Source organism: Anolis sagrei, chromosome 2 (genome assembly GCF_037176765.1).
Source record: "Anolis sagrei isolate rAnoSag1 chromosome 2, rAnoSag1.mat, whole genome shotgun sequence".
Taxonomy (NCBI): domain Eukaryota; kingdom Metazoa; phylum Chordata; class Lepidosauria; order Squamata; family Dactyloidae; genus Anolis; species Anolis sagrei.
This window is the reverse complement of record NC_090022.1, coordinates 11,201,331-11,221,664: the sequence shown is the minus strand read 5'-3', so window position 1 is coordinate 11,221,664 and position 20,334 is coordinate 11,201,331. Positions and strand designations below refer to the sequence as shown.

The window sequence follows — 20,334 nt, the reverse complement described above, 5'->3', positions numbered from 1 at the left end:
CAATGCCTTGACAGCGCTAGGACCACCCCCACCAGCTCTGTGCTGCAAGACTGTGCCATCCTGTCCACAACAGTGGTATCCTTTGAAACCTGTTTTCTACCCTTTCCTGCTTTCTCCTCCCTTTCTTTTCTTTCCTTTCCGTCTTTCTGTCTCCCTTCCACCCTTCCCTCTCTCTTACTTTTCTTTCTTCCCTTTCTCTCATCTATCCTCTTGTCATCCATCTCTGACTCGTCCTTTTCCTTTCCTATCTTCTTTCCATCCCTCTTTCTGTCTTGTTCTTTTTCTTTCCTTACTGCCATCTTTCCTTTTCATCTTTACCATAACTAGTTAATCACCATCTGCGATACATCTTACCAATCGTAAGGTTGGGAGTTCGAAGCCCGTGTTGGGATGAGCACCCAATCTTCAGCCCAGCTCATTGCCCACCTAAGCAGTTAGAAAACAGCAATGAGTAGATAAATTAGGTACCGTTTAAGCGGGGAGGTATTTTACGACACCATAAAAAGGAAATACCAGAAATTCCTGGTGATCTAAAAAAGGAGGAAAGTCTGTGATCATGGGCGCTTCAACGTGGAGGATGGAGCGACAGCATCCCCTGTGGCCGGAATTGAGCACAACCTCCAGGACACCAAAGAAGGGAATTGACTATAAATACCTCTGTCTGTTGTCTGTCTTGTCTGTATAATGGCATTGAATGTTTGTCGTGTATGTGTCTTCTATGATCCGCCCTGAGTCCCCTTCAGGGTGAGAAAAGCAGAAAATAAATGCTGTAAATAAATAATTTTTTTCCTTTTCTCTCTCATCCTTTTTCTTTTTTCCTCTTCCTTTCTTATTTTTCTTCCGCCTTTCTTCCTTCTTTTCCTTCCACCTTCTCTCCTTCCAATTTCCCCCCGTCTTCCCTTCCTTCCCATCAAGAGCTACCTCTGGTGTTACTTTCCTTGGAAATAAGAGTTGTTGTGGCTCTTTTTTAGAGGCACTGCACACACCTCGAGACTGAGCAAACTATCTTGGAAAATATTTCAATGCTTTTCCTAGTAGGAGGTTATCAGGGGTACTATTATTGCTGGGTATATTTTGTGATGGTGCCTCTGGGTCTGCTTGCTTTCAAAGTCATTTCTATGCAGGAACCAGTCTTGCTGTTTTCCGTCCCCACCCAGGAAATGGATTGAGAAGCAAAGGCATAAGTTGGGTATCAAGTGTGCCATCAAAATCTCAAGCATACCCAATGTATTTTGAGCTCTATTTTTTTTTACTTATTCTAACAAAGTGGATGAAAAAAAGACCATCTCATCTTCCACATAGCCACATAACCCAAAATATCAAGGCAGAAAATCCCACAATATCTGTTTTGAACTGGGATATCTGAGTCCACACTACCATATATTCCAGTTCAAAGTGGAAAAAGTGGGATATTATCCAGCTATGTGGAAGGGGCCTAAATCGGCTTGTTTTCAAAGTCCTATCTGTGCTTCAGAGTGTGCAGGAACCAGTATTGCTATTTTCCATCCCCAACCAGGTCAATGGATTGAGCAGCAAAGGCATAAATTGAATATTAAGTGCGCCATCAAAACCTCAAGTGTACCAAATGTATTTTGGGTTCTATTTTTGTTTTACTTATTCTGACAAGGTAGGTGAAAATTTGCACCTCACTGAGTTCCAGTCAGTTGTACTGGGGACCGGCTGGGTCTATCTCCTTATTACTCCACTATATTTGCCCCTCTTTTGTAGTATTCATGTGCAAGGCTGAAATGTGGAAAGCGGTGACACCCTTCTAACCAAACTCCTATTGAAGCTTCCCCGGCCTTGGCAGAGTGCGGCTTTGAGGAGAAGCTATGGCAACAGGTGGAGGCTCCTTCTTTGGAAGCTTTTAACAGGCTGGATGGCCATCTGTCAGGGGTGATTTGAATGCAACATTCCTGCTTCTTGGCAGGGGGTTGGACTGGATGGCCCATGAGATCTCTTCCAATTCTTTGATTCTATGATTCTAGGTGATGTCTCAAAGGCCGTGGGCAATGAAGAGCCTGCTTGTGTGTGTGTGTGTGTGTGGGGGGGGGGGGGGGGGTTGTTGTATCTCCCACCCAAGTCTGTGTTCCTCCTCCTTGGGAAAAGGAAGCCCTGGGACTTGACCCCAAGCTGAGACCTTCTTTCTCTGTTATGTAAATGGATGCTCTGCTCTGCTCCCTGAACAGATGAGTTACCTTTAATGTTCAGTGGGGTTGGGGAGCAAGGATTTGGTAGGGAGAAAATAGTAATGGTAAATCGTTTTCCCTTGGCATTAAGTCCAGCTGTGTCTGACTCTGGGGGTTGGTGCTCATCTCCTTTCTAAGCTGAAGAGCCAGCATTGTCCATAGACACCTCCAAAGTCATGTGGCCATCATAACTGCATGGTGCGCCGTTACCTTCCTGCCGGAGCGGTACCTCTTGATCTACTCCAAAGCACTTTACACTTCTTTAAGTCCGCTAGTATGCCTTTCCACAAACACCAGTATCACCTTCCGTTCATGTCCCAGCATTATTTCCAATTTTAACTTAACATTTGGCCTTCCCACTGTTTTTAATTATGTGTTGTTTTATTGATAATGTTGTTCATCTTATTGTCTGTGTTTTTAATTCCTTCTATTGTTGTTATTATTGCTTGTATTGTTATGTTTGGGCTCGGGCTCATGTAAGCCACACCGAGTCCTTTGGGGAGATGGTAGCGGGGTACAAATAAAGTATTATTATTAGGTTTTTGTGGGTTTTTTCAGGCTATAGGGCCATGTTCTAGAGGCATTCTCCTGACGTTTCGCCTGCATCTATGGCAAGCATCCTCAGAGGTAGTGAGGTCTGTTGGAATTAGGAAAAAGGGTTTATATATCTGTGGAATGGCTGGGGTGGGGCAAAGAGCTCTTCTCTGCTGGAGCTAGGTGTGAATGTTTCAACTGACCACCTTCATTAGCATTTGAAGGCCTGGCTGAGCCTGGGAAAATCTTTTGTTGAGAGGTGTTAAGATGTGCCTGGTTGTTTCCTCTCTGCTGTTTTGCTGTTGTAATTTTAGAGTTTTTTAATACTGGTAGCCAGATTTTGTTCATTTTCATGGTCTCTTCCTTTCTGTTGAAATTGTCCACATGCTTGTGGATTTAATTGGCTTCTCTGTGTAGTCTGACATGGTATTATTATTATTACTCATATTCGCATGTTTTCAAACGGCTAGGTTGGCAGAAGCTGGGGCTAACACTGGGGGCTCACCCTGCCCCCCGGATTCGAACCTGCGACTTTTCGGTCAGCAAGTTCAACAGCTCAGCAGTTTAACGTACTGCGTTCTGTGAGAGAATATATTTAGCTAACTATCCTATGAAAACAGAATTTTTATTCCATGGCTATATCTATGCCATTGTCTTGAGTCCTTTGGTTGCAGGGCTTTGGAGAGAGGCTCTTTCCCCCTCCTTCCAGTGTCACTCTGGGCAAGGAAGGGTTAAGGGGAGGGAGTTTGGTTCCCAGAGGGGCAGGAAGGAAGTGGGCCTCCTTAGACCTGCCTTTCCTGTCCCTCTAGGAACCAAACTCCTTCCCCTTCACCCTTCCTTGCCTGGCTGGGAGAGAAGAGAAGAGTTGGACCCTTTGGCCTCTCCCTCCTCCTTCTCCTCTTCTCCTCCTTCCGGTGAGTCTTCTTCCCATTCCTTCTCCAAAGGGCTGAAGAGGGGCTGAAGACCAAAACACCTGGAGGGAGGGCCAACGTAGGCCCAGGCCTGGACTCACATAGGATTAGGGAAAATCACAATAGACTGCGAGGTTGTCACTTCTCCAACCAGGGGATCCTTAGGAGGAGGGAGAGGCAGGCAGAGAGAGAGAGGCCCAGGGCTTTCCTCTCCCCACCCACTCACCTGCCTCTCTGGCTCCTCTTTCCTCCCCATAAGTTTTTAAATGATTCAGAGTTTCTGTTTGTCACCTGGATTTCCAAATATTATACTTTAGTTGTTATATTGATTCAAAGTCTCTTGGTTCTTCCTTACAAGAAAGGCTATGGATCATGTGGTGTCGGTGGCACGGATCTTGGGGAGATTCATTGTGGGTTGGGACTGAATGGGAGCTCAATGGGAGGCCGGGTGGGTCTGGAGGCTGGAGAAGCAGAGGCCCAGCATTGGTTTATCCGGAAATAAATAAACTGCTTGGTTTTGAATCTCGAACTAAAAAGCCTGTCAAATCTTGTTGTCTAATTCTGCCTTTCTTAAACAGAGAAAATGTGATTGTTCGCTGAGAATTCTGGAGTAGAGCCTGTTCAGGGATTTCTTTCCCTTGAGAGAAGGAGAAGGAAAGAGATCTTATATCCAGTTTGCTACTTCATCAAAGAGTGATTCCAGTATGGAGAGACAGAGCTCACCTGGACCTGAAGCAGGACTCGGGAGCAGTGGGACATCCTGGGGAAAAGCTACACCTAATTTCCTGAGTGTGGACCTTTCTAGCTCAGACACACAACCTCAGCACTTCAGGCATTCCTCCTTCCGAGAGGGCGAGGGACCCAGAGAGGTTTGCAGCCGCCTCCACTCTCTCTGCCGCCAGTGGCTGAAGCCAGAGCAACACACCAAGGCGGAGATGCTGGACCTGGTGATCCTGGAGCAGTTCCTGAGCATCCTGCCCCCAGAGATGGGGAGCTGGGTCCGAGAGTGTGGGGCAGAGACCTCTTCCCAGGCGGTGGCCCTGGCAGAAGGCTTCCTCCTGAGTCGGGCAGAGGACGAGAAGCAGGAAGGACAGGTGAGAGCATTGCCTCTTGGCTTCACTCATCTTGGGACCAGGCATGTACCCGGGGGGGAGGGGCTTGAGGGGTTTCAGCCCCTGCCCCCCCGAAATTCTCATGGTGGTCCGCGAGAAGGCCTTACTGCTACTTTATTTCAACTGTTATGTTTATTCATATCATGATCTGATCACCATGCTCAATATATTCCATATGCATGGGGGTATTGGGGTAACAATACAAAATGTTTGCTAGGGTAAACCCTCTTTCTGTCAGACTCAGCCCCCCCCCCCAATCAAACTCACCCCCCCCTCCGAACCAAAATCCTGGCTACGGGCCTGCTTGGGACCAATAGATAGATTAAGCGTACATCCTGCCTTCCTTCCAAGATGGGACCCATGACAGAGATAAGTCAGACCCTGCTCCCTCGGCCTCTTTCCCCACCTGCTCTGCCCCTCCTGCTCTCCCCTCCATATCTACTGTGAGCTCAGTTGCTGCTCTACTCCAATTTGTTAGCCCCAGATATCACATTGAAAATGATGGGAAGGGTAATATGGCCAAAGTCAGAATGCATTTTTGTTTACATTGGGGGAAAAAACCCTTTTCTAATCTTTTTCCATACTATTTCTGGTATACTTCCAGATATCACATTAAAAATGGTGGGAGGGGGGAGCGTGGCATTTGTTTCAAACTCAGAGTTATTCCTGTAAAAAAGTCCATGCAGTTTCTGCACATAGGTCTGTGATTTTTTTTGAAGTTTTTCATACTACTTCTGGTATACCCTGTGCTCTTCCAGGCCCAAAATGACTGCATTGAAGCCCAGTCTAATGTCCCTGCATCAGAGACACCTCCATCAGACACCACCCAGACTCTCAGGCTGAAGGAACTCAAGCAGGAAGGAGATGAGGCTGCAGCCTTGGAGGGTAAGAAGGAACCCTTCTGGTAGTTTTGGGGTTTTTATGCCAGTGAACATTCCCCTTTGGGATGATTGTAGATTAGAACATCCATATTACATTTGAGATTAAGACCATGCTCATTCAGAACAAATTGGCCTTGAGGTGAATATATAGGTAGCATTTGGTTGTAAAAGGTGTAATTTCAGCGTGACTTGCAGTTATACTTTATAGTTATACTTCTACATTTTAATTTTGTTGGGTGGGACTGAAATATCAGCCGTATGGTTTATCCCCAGGTGAAACCCAAATCTTAGATGAGGCCTGAAACTTTAGTCAATTGAAATACCAAGCCCAGTAATAGTTTCAATCAAACCTACTCATAGGACTGGTTGAGATAAAATGGCCTAAACTCTAAAACTTTACATATTCCTGGACTGGTGAATGTTCCTGTGTTCATAGGGTCATTTCCTCATAGGTTTCTTTTCAGGACTGTAGTTGTCACCTCTGAAACATGTTTATGTGTTCAGCTTTCCACCCCTTGCTCTCTCTCCCAGAGGCTGGAATGATGTTGTTGCCGAATCCACAGTGGTTTCTTCCCCTTTGTGATGGAGTAGAACTGAATCAGGTAAGCAGAAGGATTCTTGGGAGAGGAGGACGGGGGCTGCCTGGGGGTCATTTCTTCCAGGCTTAATTGTCAAATATCTCTTGAAACAGAAAAGATTGAACCAACAGAAATGCAAATCATTTTGAAGAGATTCTTGTAATTCTTTTTCTTGATTTCCCTTATGTCAGAAGGAAATGTGTTCTTTTTCCACCAGGTCCCAATTGCCTTTGAGGACGTGGCTGTCCATTTCTCTTGGGAGGAGTGGGCTCTCCTGAGTTCTGATCAGAAAGCCTTGCACGGGCAGGTCATGGAGGAGATTTATGGGATGGTGGACTCTCTTGGTAAGGCTCCCTCACGGATGGGAATTTCTATTTCAAAATGCAGGATCCCGGTCAGCGGCTACCTAGAAGGAGCAATATCTTAAATCTTCACAATCTCTGAGAGTTCTCAAGCAGGGTTTTGTTAGAAATATAAGACATAAGTGTAACATTGACTTGGTGCCAGAGTAACAGTGATGTTGGCACCAACTACAGTGGGAAGACTTCCATAACTGGAGCCAAGTCTAAGCGTACCACACTCCCTCACAGCGATCACCCCAGATCTGTCACACTCTGTGTGTGTGTGTGAGAGAGAGAGAGGGAGAAGGAGGAAGCAGATTAGCGGAGAGAGTGGCTGGAGAATGGATCATTAAAAAGAACAAACTTCCCATGGCTTCAGGTACACAGATGTGGCTATCCATCTTATTATCGATGTGGTATTCAACCTTGTTTGTCCTCCCAGCCAGGCAGGCTAGCCTTTGCATATCTGAAGCTAAGCTCTCTTTCTACGCTGCCTCTCCCAGCACACAAACAGCCCCTGCCTCAGTCATTCGCAAGATGGTGACCTGCAACGTAATGCCTTCTATGTTCTGTGCTTGTGAATGATTTTTTGTGCACTGGGAGAGGCATATAAGCAGCAATCAAACTCTAGCCCCTCTCATTCAAGTGGTGAGAGTGTCATTTATGGTAGGTTCACAACTGCAGAAATGTAGCTGTTTCAAATAGAGTGCATATTTTGAAACACTCTGTATATTTATTCCACCCTAAAGGTTAGTAAATAGCTGATATATCCACTGCCACTTCCCTAAATTCTCATATGTGAAGAAGTTGCAGCTCCCTTGTAAAAGCCATGTTCTCTGCCTTCATTATTGTTCTCCCCTTTTTCTTAAGAGTCACTATATTGTATCTTTCCAGCTTTGTCAGGCAAAACCGTAACAATTTCTGCAGCACTCGGAAATTAGATATGGGCCCTTCTACATTGGAGCAGAATAATCCAGCAACCTTTAGTGAACCTGGGAAGAGAGAACTGGAGGTTGGGGGAGAGAAATAAAAAGGAGGGAAGGATTGTGAAATGAGTTATAGCAAGGTAAAGTTTTCACTAGAGAAAAAGGGAAAAAGGGAAAAGGTATCTATTCCCCCAGAAAAAAAGGAGACAGAATGAAAAGCCAGGCTGGTCTGAGGAAAACGTAACCTCTGGAGCATATGTTATTCACTCTTCCCTTAGAGGCTCCAGGTAGTCAAACAGTATTTATCTTTACTGCACAAGGGGTGGGGAGAGGACAGCAATTATATCTCCTTTTCCTCCATATCTATGTTATTTTAAGGATCATTTCAACCTCCTTCTTATAGCATTTCCCTAGAATCCTTATCACTCACCCTAAAGAATGATTGTTTCTGTCCTTCTTCACAGCGGATAACAGGAACACCAAACACAGGAAATCTTTTATCCAGAGTTTACACTTGGTGAGCCACAAAAGACTCAGCAGAGAACAGAAACCATACCAATGCCAGGAGTGTGGGAAATGTTTTTCTTACAGTTCACAATTGGTGAGCCACAAAAGAGTCCACACAGGAGAGAAGCCATACCAATGCCAGGAGTGTGGGAAATGTTTTGCTCGCAGTTCAAACTTGATAAGCCACAAAAGACTCCACACTGGAGAGAAGCCATACCAATGCCAGGAGTGTGGGAAATTTTTTGCTCGCAGTTCACACTTGGTGAGGCACAAAAGACTCCACACAGAAGAGAAACTGTACATATGTCAGGAGTGTGGACAATGTTTTGCTCAGAATTCATCTCTTATAAGCCACCAGAGAACACATACAGGAGAAAGACCATACAGATGCCCAGATTGTGGGAAATGTTTTTCCTGCAGTTCAAACTTGGTGAGGCACAAAAGACTTCATACAGGGGAGAAGCCATACCAATGCCAGGAGTGTGGGAAATGTTTTGCTCGCAGTTCACACTTGGTGAGGCACAAAAGACTCCACACAGAAGAGGAACTGTACATATGCCAGGAGTGTGGACAATGTTTTGCTCAGAATTCATTTCTTGTAAACCAGAGAACACATACAGGAGAAAAACCATACAGATACCCAGATTGTGGGACTTGTTTTTCCTGCAGTGAGGCACAAAAGACTTCGCACAGGGATGAAGCCATACAAATGCCAGGAGTGTGGAAAATGTTTTGCCCATAGTACAGCCCTTGTGAGCCACGAGAGAGTTCACACAGGAGAAAAACCATACAGATGCATGGATTGTGGGAAGTGTTTTGCTCACACTTCAACTCTTAGGAAGCACCAGGGAATTCACACAGGTTAAAAAACATACAAATACCAGGCATGTGGGAAATGTTTTTATCAGGTTTCATACTTTTTGATCCATCAGAGACAACATACAGGAGAGAAATCATCCAAACAGCTGGGACAAAGCTAGCAAAATGTGTTGCAACGGGAAAATGGCGGACCTTCTGTTTTGCTCGCAGTTCAAACTTGATAAGCCACAAAAGACTCCACATAGGAGAGAAGCCTTACCAATGTTTCTGGACCTTCTGGTGCTGTAGACTAAACATTCTGCACTTCCCGATGAACCCGTGTGACTCCCTCGGCTTCAAGTAGTACTTGGCTGGACTTTAGAGTGATTTCTTAGACAACTCTCCTTGGCTTTGAACTCTTGTTCAGTCTTTTTGTTTTGCTTTGTTTGACTTGGGACTGTTTTGGAAAACTCTTTTGCTTCTCTGGACACTGGTGTCACCGTGAGACTGGAGTGGCTTTCCCGTGATCAGCCATCTGATTTCAAACTGAGGTTTTGCCTAAGATTTGGTGGAGTCCCATCCTTGTCATTTGAATCCCTAAGTTGAGGTCCTATTCTTGGAGTAGCAGAAAGCAAGCTCCCTGTGACGATCCTTCAGAGGGTTAAATACGATTGTCATGTCACTTGTTTATATATATATATTCCATCAATTCTTCCTTTGGGCTTACTTTCCAGCTCCTTTACCACCTTGGTTGCAAATTTCCAGTTTATGAATCCTGTTTTTTTAGCCAGGATTCCAGAACTGAAGACAGTGCTTCTGTTGAGGCCAAGCCAAAGGAAATTTATTTATTTATTTATTTGCCATATTTGTATACCGCCTTTCTCAGCCCAGAGGCGACTCAAGGCGGTTCACAATTAGCAACAGTTGGATGCCACCACAATTAAAAGACAATTAAAACAGTCATAAATTAAAACTATTAAAATAAGGCTATTAAAATATTTAGCTTATAGTATAAAAACGGTATAAAGCCACAAAGAAACATGATCATAAGCGTCTCCTTTCCAAAATCATTATCCAACTGCATCGTCAAGTTGTTCAATGATTTCATATTTACCAGATTATGCTGCATTAGCGAAAACTTGCTCAAAAAGCCAGGTTTTAACCTTTCTGCGGAAAGTCAGAAGGGAGGGGGCCGCTCTTATATCCCTAGGTAGGGCGTTCCACAGCCAAGGGGCCACCACTGAGAAGGCCCTGTTTCTCGTCCCTGCCAAACGCATCTGCAAAGTAGGCAGGACCGAGAGCAGGGCCAAATGCTTGCACCATTATTTCCCTTGATGTTCAAATTGTATTTCTGGTTAGCATTTCCTACCTGTTTCCCTGCTCCTGGCACACACACTTTTAATCCCTATTGAAAAACACGAGCCTTGTTGTTATTTTAGGATTAACAATTTTATAAATAATAGATTTTGTTATAGACTGAGATAATTCAATCTATTTCGCAAAATTTAAATCCCTGGATCTTATACATGAAGGAAATACTGTATATACTCAAGAATAAGGCTAGTTTTTCAGCCCTTTTTTAGGCTGAAAAAGTCCCCCTCGGCTTATACTCGAGTCAAAGTTATTTATTACTTTACTCTGTTATTATTATTATTATTATTGTTATTATTATTATTATTATTATTATTATTATATTTTCATTTAATTTATTATTTTATTCTATTTATTATTATTACATTTATCATGTTAATCTATTATTATACATTTACTATTTTACTCTATAATTGTTATTGCTACATTCATTATTTTACTCTTTTTATTATTGTTATTATTACATTTGTTATGTTGCCCTCTTTATTATTATTGGAAGGATACGTAAGCACATTTACATTGAAGAAGGGACATAATCATTTAATCAGAGTTGGACAGTTATCTTAAATTACCATTTTTGTAAATATTCAAAAATATATAACCTACTGATTCCTCAATTAATGTAATGTAATTAGTATCTATTTTTATTTTGCAATTTACCAGGAGCTACTGCATTTCCCACCCTTGGCTTATACTCGAGTCAATCCGTTTTCTCAGTTTTTTGTAGTAAAATTAGGTGCCTCGGCTTATATTCGGTTTGGCTTATACTCGAGTATATACAGGCCTGGGCAAACTTTGGCCCTCCAGGTGGTTTTGAACTTCAACTCCCACAATTCTTTTTATTATTAATAATAATAATTTTATTACGTTTCTATTCCATTTCATTACAAAATACAATCTCTATAATTCATATATATATTTCTTCTCTCTTCCCCCTTTGTGGTCCTCATCATGCTTCTTTCTTTCTGATCCCACCAAAACTTCATTTCTTCTTCTGCGGGTTGCTTCCCTTCTTCTTTTCTCAATGTATCTTCAATCATTTTTTCCCATTACCTTTACATTACCCATTAATTTATACTTTATTGCTAATTTCCATATTTCCTTATACCAGTAGTTCTAAACTTTCCTAATTCTATGACCCCTTAATACTGTTCCTCATGTTGTGGTGACCCCCAACCATAACATTATTTTCGTTGCTCCTTCATAACTGTGATTTTGCTACTGTTATGAATCGTAATGTAAATATCTGAGATGTAGGATATATTTTCATTCACTGGATCAAATTTGGCACAAAAGCCCGATATGCCCAAAACTGAATACTGGTGGGGTTGGGGAACTGATTTTGTCCATTGGGAGTTGTAGTTGCTGGGATTTATAGTTCACCTACAATCAAAGAGCATTCTGAACTCCACCAACGATGGAATTGAACCAAACTTGGCACACAGAACTCCCATGACCAAAAGAAAATACTTGAAGGGTTTGGAGTGCATTGACCTTGAGTTTTGGAGTTGTAGTTCACCTACATCCAGAGAGCACTGTGGACTCAAACAATGATAGATCTGGACCACACTTGGTATAAATACTCAATATGCCAAAATGTCAACACTGGAGGAGTTTGGGGAAAATAGACCTTGGTATTTGGGAGTTGTAGTTGCTGGGATTGATAGTTCACCTACAATCAAAGAGCATTCTGAACACTACTAACAATAGCATTAGACCTAACTTTCCACACAGAACCCAGATGACCAACATAAAATACTGTATTTTCTTATGGTCTTTGGTGATTCCTCTGGCACCCCCTCGCGACCCTCCCCAGGGGTCCCAACTTCCAGATTGAGAAATGCTGCCTTATACCATTCTTCTGTCTTAATTACTACTCCTCGTTTCTAATATTTTGCTATTAATAGCCTTAGAATCCTAGAGTTGGAAGAGACCTTGTGGGCCATCCAGTCCAACCCCATTCTGCCAAGAAGCAGGAAAATTGCATTCAGAGCACCCCTGACAGATGCCTTGCTGCCGTTGAAGGGAACTAATTCTAATAGTTCCCTTCAATGGGGCTCTATTCACCCCTTCACTGTTAACAACATCTTTATCACATTCTTTTCCATTTCTGGCCAGTCATCTCTATCATATAAAGATAATAATATAGCGGCCGGATTTCTATTATTTTTTTTCCTTCATAATGCTTTCTTTCTCTATTATAACTTCCCCCCAGAACCTCTGTATATGTTTACATTGCCACCACACGTGATTATAAATTTCCATTTCTTTGGCAATCTCTCCAACATTTTTCCCCGAACAGCTCTTATCCATATTATGTATCTCTATTGGGTCGAGTACCATTTCTATATCATTTTGTAGTAATTCTCTTTCATTCTGATGGATAAATTCTTGAGGCGTCTTGCTCTCCATAATCCTTTCTCCTATTTTTGTTCCCAGTTCCTCCTCCCATAGTTCCCTTGCTTGTGTTCTGCATTTTTAAAGTTGAGCAATTCTCTTTTATGTTATGTGAGTTGTTATGATTGTATGTGTTATTGTTTTAAACTTATGTACCATTTTATGTTATCTGCTGCAACCTGTAAGTTGCCTTGTAAACCGTCCTGAGTACCTTCAGGGAGGTGGTGATGGGATATAAATAAAGATTATTATTATAGGGTTGCTGTCTGGCCATGTTCCAGAAGCATTCTCTCCTGACGTTCCACCCACATCTACGGCAGGCATCCTCAGAGGTTGTGAGGTCTGTTGGAAACAAGGCAAGTGGGGTTTATATATCTGTGGAATAATGTCTAGGGTGGGAGAAAAAACTGTTGTCTGCTTGAGGCAAGTGTGAATGTTTCAATTGGCCATCTTGATTAGCATTTAATGTCCTAGCACTTTCAAGGTGTGGCTTCTTACTGCCTGGGGGAATCCTTTGTTAAGAGGTGATTAGCTGTTCCTGATTGTTTCTCGTCTGGAATTCCCCTGTTTTTGAGTGTTATTTATTTACTGTTATGATTTTAGAGGGTTTTTTTTTTTTACTACTGGTAGCCAGATTTTGTACATGGTTTCTTCCTTTCTGTTGAAATTGTCCGCAAGCTTGTGGATTTCAATGGCTTCTCTGTATAGTATTATTATAGTGCCCCCCCCTCCATTTAATCTCTATTAGTATTTTATATATCATACTGGTTATCTTTATGATACTCGTTTTCTTCTTTCATCTGGTCTTTTAATATTAGGTTTTCAATTTTCGTTTGCTCTCTTTCCCCCAAGCTCCTTCCCCTCCAACTTCTAAACTATTGCCTCCAATTGTATCCAGTGGTACCATGATATATTTAATTCACCTAAAATTCCATTGTATTATTCTTCTCCTTTGTTTGTTCCATCCAGCTTCCAATTGTGTCTAATTAACTCCCACAATTCTTAACAGTCGGTAAGCTGGCTGGGATCCCTGGGAGTTGAAGTCCAAACATCTGGAGGGCCAACGTTTGCTGATGTAAAGAAACAACAGTGTTTGTATAGTTAATACAAGCTTCCCAACTAGTCCCTTCCAATTGCTTGAGAACATCAAATATCAGTACGCAAATCTAAGGTGTACAATCAAAGGTGAATCTTTTTTGACCAAATGACCATGGCAATATTGGGTTGCATATTACAGTTGTGTAATATGGTTAAGTGTGGAGAGGCAGTGGGAGCATGTAATAAATAATAATAATAATAATAATAATAACAACAACAACAACAACATCACACAGTCCTAGACGCTTGGGAAGTGTTCGACTTGTGATTTTGCGATATGAAATCCTGCATATATATCTCGTTTGCTGTGACATACTGTGTTTTTGTGTCAGTTTTACACAGAGGTTGGATGGCCATCTGTCAGGGGTGCTTCAAATGCAATTTTCCTGCTTCTTGGCAGAATGGGGTTGGACTGGATGGCCCATGAGGTCTCTTCCAACTCTATGAATTTAAGATCATCCGGGGAGGCCCTGCTCTCGCTCCCATCAACAGCGCAAATGTGGTTGGCGGGGACGAGGAGCAGGGCCTTCTCAGCTGTGGCCCCCCACCTATGGAACACACTCCCAAAGGAGGCAAGATCTGCTCCCTCGCTCCTGACCTTTAGAAAAAAAATTTAAATAATGGTTCTGGAACCAGGCCTTCGGACAATAGATGAATGCAGCTTTTAGTGGGACAAGGACTGGGACGGCGACTCGACTGATGAGATTGTTTTATGGTTTTAATAACGGTTTTGATATCTGATGATGTACTTTTTAAATATGATTTATGTCTAAAGTGTGGTTTTACTATTGTAGTTGTAAGTAAGGCATTGAATTATTGCCATTATCTATGTGTAAACCGCTTTGAGTCCCCCTCGGGGTGAGAAAAGCGGTATATAAATACTGTAAACAAACAAACAAACAAACAAATAAATAAAATATGATTCTAGTATTGTCTTCTTGTCATCCATCTCTTCCTCTCCCTTTTTCTTTCCTATCTTTCCAACCCTACTTCCCTATTCCATTTCTTTCTTCCCTTACTGCCTTCCTTCCTTCTCGTCTTTTTGCAAAGATACAGAATAGGGGACAATGCCTGGCTCGAGAGCAGTACGTGTGAAAAAGATATTGGAGTCCTCGTGGACAACAAGTTAAACATGAGCCAACAATGTGATGTGGTAGCAAAAAAAGCCAATGGGATTTTGGCCTGCATCAATAGGAGCATAGTGTCTAGATCTAGGGAAGTCATGCTACCCCTCTATTCTGCTTTGGTTAGACCACACCTGGAATATTGTGTCCAATCTGGGCACCACAATTGAAGAGAGATATTGATAAGCTGGAATGTGTCCAGAGGAGGGCGACTAAAATGATCACAGGTCTGGAAAACAAGCCCTATGAGGAGCGGCTTAAGGAGCTGGGCATGTTTAGCCTGAAGAAGAGAAGGCTGAGAGGGGATATGATAGCCATGTATAAATATGTGAGAGGAAGCCACAGGGAGGAGGGAGCAAGCTTGTTTTCTGCTTCCTTGGAGACTAGGACGCAATGGAACAATGGCTTCAAACTACAAGAGGAGATTCCATCTGAATATGAGGAAGAACTTCCTGACTGTGAGAGCCGTTCAGCAGTGGAACTCTCTGCCCCGGAGTGTGGTGGAGGCTCCTTCTTTGGAAGCTTTTAAACAGAGGCTGGATGGCCATCTGTCAGGGGTGGTTTGAATGCAATATTCCTGCTTCTTGGCAGAATGGGGTTGGACTGGATGGCCCATGAGGTCTCTTCCAACTCTTTGATTCTATGATTCTTTTTCTTTCTCATCCTTTTTTTCTTCCTCTTCTTTCCATCCTTCCTTCTTACTTTCTTCTTTTCCTTCCTTCCCTCGTTCCCTCTTTCTTCCTTTTCTTTCTTCCCATCTTTTTCTTCCTCCTTCCTTTACTTTCCTTTCCTCTTCCTTCCATCTTCCCTCCTTCCAGTTTCCTCCAGTCTTCCTTTCCGTCCCATCTTCCTGTCAAGGGCTCCCTGATTGTATTGTCGAAGGCTTTCATGGCTGGAATCACTAGGTTCTTGTGGTTTTTTTCGGGCTATAGGGCCATGTTCTAGAGCAGGCATGGGGAACCTTCGGCTCTCCAGGTGTGGTGGACTTCAACTCCCACAATTCCTTGAGGCTCGGCATTCGCCCCAAAGGCTTACCTTGGCCCAACGAGGTTTGTTTGGCTCTTTTTCATGGAGGACGGGCAGCAAAGGGGGAGAGACGAGCGTAACGTAGAGCCAAACAAACCTCGTTGGGCCAAGGTAAGCCTTTGGGGCGAATGCCGAGCCTCAAGGAATTGTGGGAGTTGAAGTCCACCACACCTGGAGAGCCGAAGGTTCCTGACCCCTGTTCTAGAGGCATTTCTCCTGACGTTTCGCCTAGTTCAAACAGACGTCACTACCTCTGAGGATGCTTGCCATAGATGCAGGCGAAACGTCAGGAGAAATGCCTCTAAAACCATGATGGTGAACCTATGACACGCGTGTCAGCATTGACACACATGGCTCTTTTTGATGACACGCAGACACATGTGGCCACATACAGAGAAAGACACCTTATAAGAGCCAATCTAATTCAATCCTTAAATTTGTAAAAGGCTCTACAAATTTAACATATGCACGTTTGAGCATTGTTCACTCCATAACTCAGCATGGATTATACATTTTTCTTATTTAAACTATAAATGTTGCAAAATTATGGTGTTTTTTTTCTTGACGTGACACTCCACCCAAGTTATGCTCAGGTTTTTGGCAAATTCTGACACACCAAGCTCAAAAGGTTGCCCATCACTGCTCTAGAACATGTTGTGGGTCTTTTCTAGAGACACTGAGCAAACTATCTTGGAAAATATTTCAATGCTTTTCCTAATTGCAGGTTATCAGGGGCAACTTGAATGCAGAATTTGTCTTCCATGGCTGTATCTCTGCCTTCATCTTGAGTCCTTTGTTTGCAGGGCTTTGGAGAGATGCTCTTTCCCCCTCCTTAGAGTGGAATGCTGGGCAAGGAAGGGTTAAGGGCAGGGAGTGTGGTTCCCAGAGAGGCAGGAAGGAAGTGGGCCTCCTCAGACTTGCCTGTTCTGCCCCTCTAGGAACCAAACTCCCTCCACTTCCGGCTGGGAGAAAAGAGAAGAGAAGAGTTGTCCCTTTGGCCTCCACTCCTCCTCCTCCTTCTCTTTGCATCCTGCCTCTTCTTCTCCTTGTGGTGAGCCTTCTTCCCATTCCTTCTCCAAAGGGCCAAAGAGGGGCTGAAGCCCAAAACAGCTGGAGGGAGGGCTGGAGTGGGCCCAGGCCTGGACTCACATGGGGTTGGGGGTCATCAGGTTCTCCAACTGGGGGATCCTTGGGAGGAGGGAGAGAGGCAGCCAGAGGGCCAATGGCTTGTCCCTCCCAACCCACTCATCTGCTTCTGTGGGTGCTTCCCACCCCCCCACCTCCAAATAATTCAGAGTTCCTGTTTGTCATCTGGATTACCAAATACTTTATTTAGTTGTTATATTGATTTTCCTTTCTTGTTTCAAAGTCTCTTGGTTCTTCTCTACAAGAAAGGCTATGGATCATGAAGCATCAGCTGAAGGAATAGGTGAGTCTGAAGGAATAGGTGAGTCCGGTGGCACAGGGGGTTAAACCCCTGTGCCAGCAGGACTGAAGACCGACAGGTCGCAGGTTCGAATCTGGGGAGAGCACAGATGAGCTCCCTCTGTCAGCTCCAGCTCCTCATGCAGGGACATGAATAATAGAATCAAAGAGTTGGAAGAGACCTCATGGGCCATCCAGTCCAACCCCCTGCCAAGAAGCAGGAATATTGCATTCAAATCACCCCTGACAGATGGCCATCCAGCTTCCAAAGAAGGAGCCTCCACCACACTCCAGGGCAGAGAGTTCCACTGCTGAACGGCTCTCACAATCAGGAAGTTCTTCCTAATGTTCAGATGGAATCTCCTCTCTTGTAGTTTGAAGCCATTGTTCCGCGTCCTAGCATGAGAGAAGCCTCCCACAAGGATGGTAAAACATCCAAACATCCAAACATCCGGGTGTCCCTTGGGCAACGTCCTTGCAGACGGCCAATTCTCTCACACCAGAAGCGACTTGCAGTTTCTGACACGACAAAAAAAAAAGTTAAAGGAATTACCGGGGAATTCAGTGTGGGTTGGGACTGAATGGGAGCTCCGTGGGAGGCCAGATGAGGCCAGGTGGGCCTGGAGGCTGGAGAAGCAAAGATTACCAGGCCAATTAGAATTGACGTGGATGACTAGGACGGTTTTAAATGGTGTATTTTAATATTGTGATAAATGTTTTTAATAGGTTCTTGTGGGTTTTTTCGGGCTATAGGGCCATGCTCTAGAGGCATTTCTCCTGACGTTTCGCCTGCATCTATGGCAAGCATCCTCAGAGGTAGTGAGGATGCTTGCCATAGATGCAGGCAAAACGTCAGGAGAAATGCCTCTAGAACATGGCCCTATAGCCTGAAAAAACCCACAAGAACCTAGTGATTCCAGCCATGAAAGCCTTCGACAATACAATGTTTTTAATGTTTATGTATGTATATAAGAATTTGTGTCCCGGCATTGAACACCCTTCCAAGGGAAATAAGACAGGCCCCATCCCTCCCCTCCTTTCGTAAGAGCTTGAAGATCTGGTGGTTTCAACAAGACCAGTTCTAACTCAGCCCTACACATTGTCGAATATGACCTTATTTTTTCTACCAATTACCCAGATCATTTCATAGAATCATAGAATCAAAGAGTTGGAAGAGACCTCATGGGCCATCCAGTCCAACCCTATTCTGCCAAGAAGCAGGAATATTGCATTCAAATCACCCCTGACAGATGGCCATCCAGCCCCTGTTTAAAAGCTTCCAAAGAAGGAGCCTCCACCACATTCCGGGGCAGAGAGTTCCACTGCTGAACGGCTCTCACAGTCAGGAAGTTCTTCCTCATGTTCAGATGGAATCTCCTCTCTTGTAGTTTGAAGCCATTGTTCTGCGTCCTAGTCTCCAGGGAAGCAGAAAACAAGCTTGTTCCCTCCTCCCTGTGGCTTCCTCTCACATACTTATACATTTCCTCTAATCAGCCCCAGAATGAACAGCCACAGACCCATACCTATTATAGCATTGCACTTAATTTCCAGGCTTCCTAGGATTTTTGGGCTTGCACAAATCTTGGCCCAGCCTTTTAAATTGCCTTGAACAAGTAGGATTACTTTTAATATATGTGTGTTATGGCGACAGTTTTTATGCTTATATTTTGTTCTGTTAATCTTATGGTTGTTTTTACTTTGTATGTTTTGTGATGTTACCTGGGAACCGCTCTGAGTCCCCTCAAGGAGATGGAGCGATATATAAATAAAGTTTTATTATTATTATTATTTGCTGTATATATGCTGTGCTCCGCCCTGAGTCCCCATCACGGTGAGAAGGGCGGAATATAAATGTTTTAAATACATAATAAATAAATAAGTCCCAAGTGGAAGGAGGGCCCCGCATTACCTGGCTCTGGAATAAATTCAGGACTTGTTTTTTATTTTCCAAGAATAAGTATCCCAAAGCCTGTTGTCTAATTCTGCCTTTCTTTCACAGAGGAAATGTGATTGTTGGCTGAGAATTTTGGAGTAGAGCTTGTTTTGGGATTTCTTTCCCTTGAGAGAAGAGGGAGGAAAAGCATCTTGGATCCAATTTACTTCTACAAACAGTGGTTCCAACATGGAGATACCTAACTCATCTGGACCTGAAGCAGGACTTGGGAGCAGTGGAGCATCATGGAAAAAAACTACACATAAGTCCCAGAGTGTGGCCCTTTATAGTTCACACACACAGCGCTTCAGGCGGTGCTCCTTCCGAGAGGGTGAGGGACCCAGAGAGGTTTGCAGCCGCCTCCACTCTCTCTGCCGCCAGTGGCTGAAGCCAGAGCAACACACCAAGGCGGAGATGCTGGACCTGGTGATCCTGGAGCAGTTCCTGAGCATCCTGCCCCCAGAGATGGGGAGCTGGGTCCGAGAGTGTGGGGCAGAGACCTCTTCCCAGGCGGTGGCCCTGGCGGAAGGCTTCCTCCTGAGTCGGGCAGAGGACGAGAAGCAGGAAGGACAGGTGAGAGCATTGCCTCTTGGCTTCACGCACCTTGGGACCGATGGAGAGATTAAGTGTACATCCTGCCTTTCTTCCAAGATGGGACCAATAGGACCCTAAGCAGTCCCCATTCCCTCCTTCTCTGCCCCTCCTGCTCTCACCTCCATATCCACTGTAAGCTAAGTTGCTGCTCTACCCAAATTTCTTGACCCCAGATATCACATTGAAAATGATGAGAGGGGGAATATGGTATTTGTTTCAAACTCAGAGTTATTCTTTTAAAAAAATCGATGCAGTTTCTGCACACAAGTCTGATTTTTTTTTAAAAAAAAAATTCTTTATACTACTTCTGGAATACTCTTTGTTCTTTCAGGCCCAAAATAACTGCATTGAAGTCCACCCTGATGTCCCTGAATCTGAGAAATCTCCAACAGACACCACCCAGAGCCTCCAGGAGGAGGAGCTCAAGCAGAAAGGAGATGGGGCTGCAGCCTTGGAGGGTAAGAAGGAACTCATTGAGTGTTTTGCTGTCTTATATAAATTTCCCCTTGGAATTGTGGCACAACTCTAATCAGTTTGAGATTGAAATTGTGCACATCCAGGATCATTTGGCCTTGAGATGAATATATAG

The 20,334-nt window shown here is 43.7% G+C and overlaps 1 pseudogene; it reads left to right on the top strand.

Annotated features, from left to right (window-relative positions):
• Positions 1 to 3,519: 3,519 nt before the first annotated feature.
• LOC132766022 (zinc finger protein 721-like) overlaps positions 3,520 to 20,334 on the top strand; it is a 45,629-nt pseudogene continuing 28,814 nt past the window's right edge.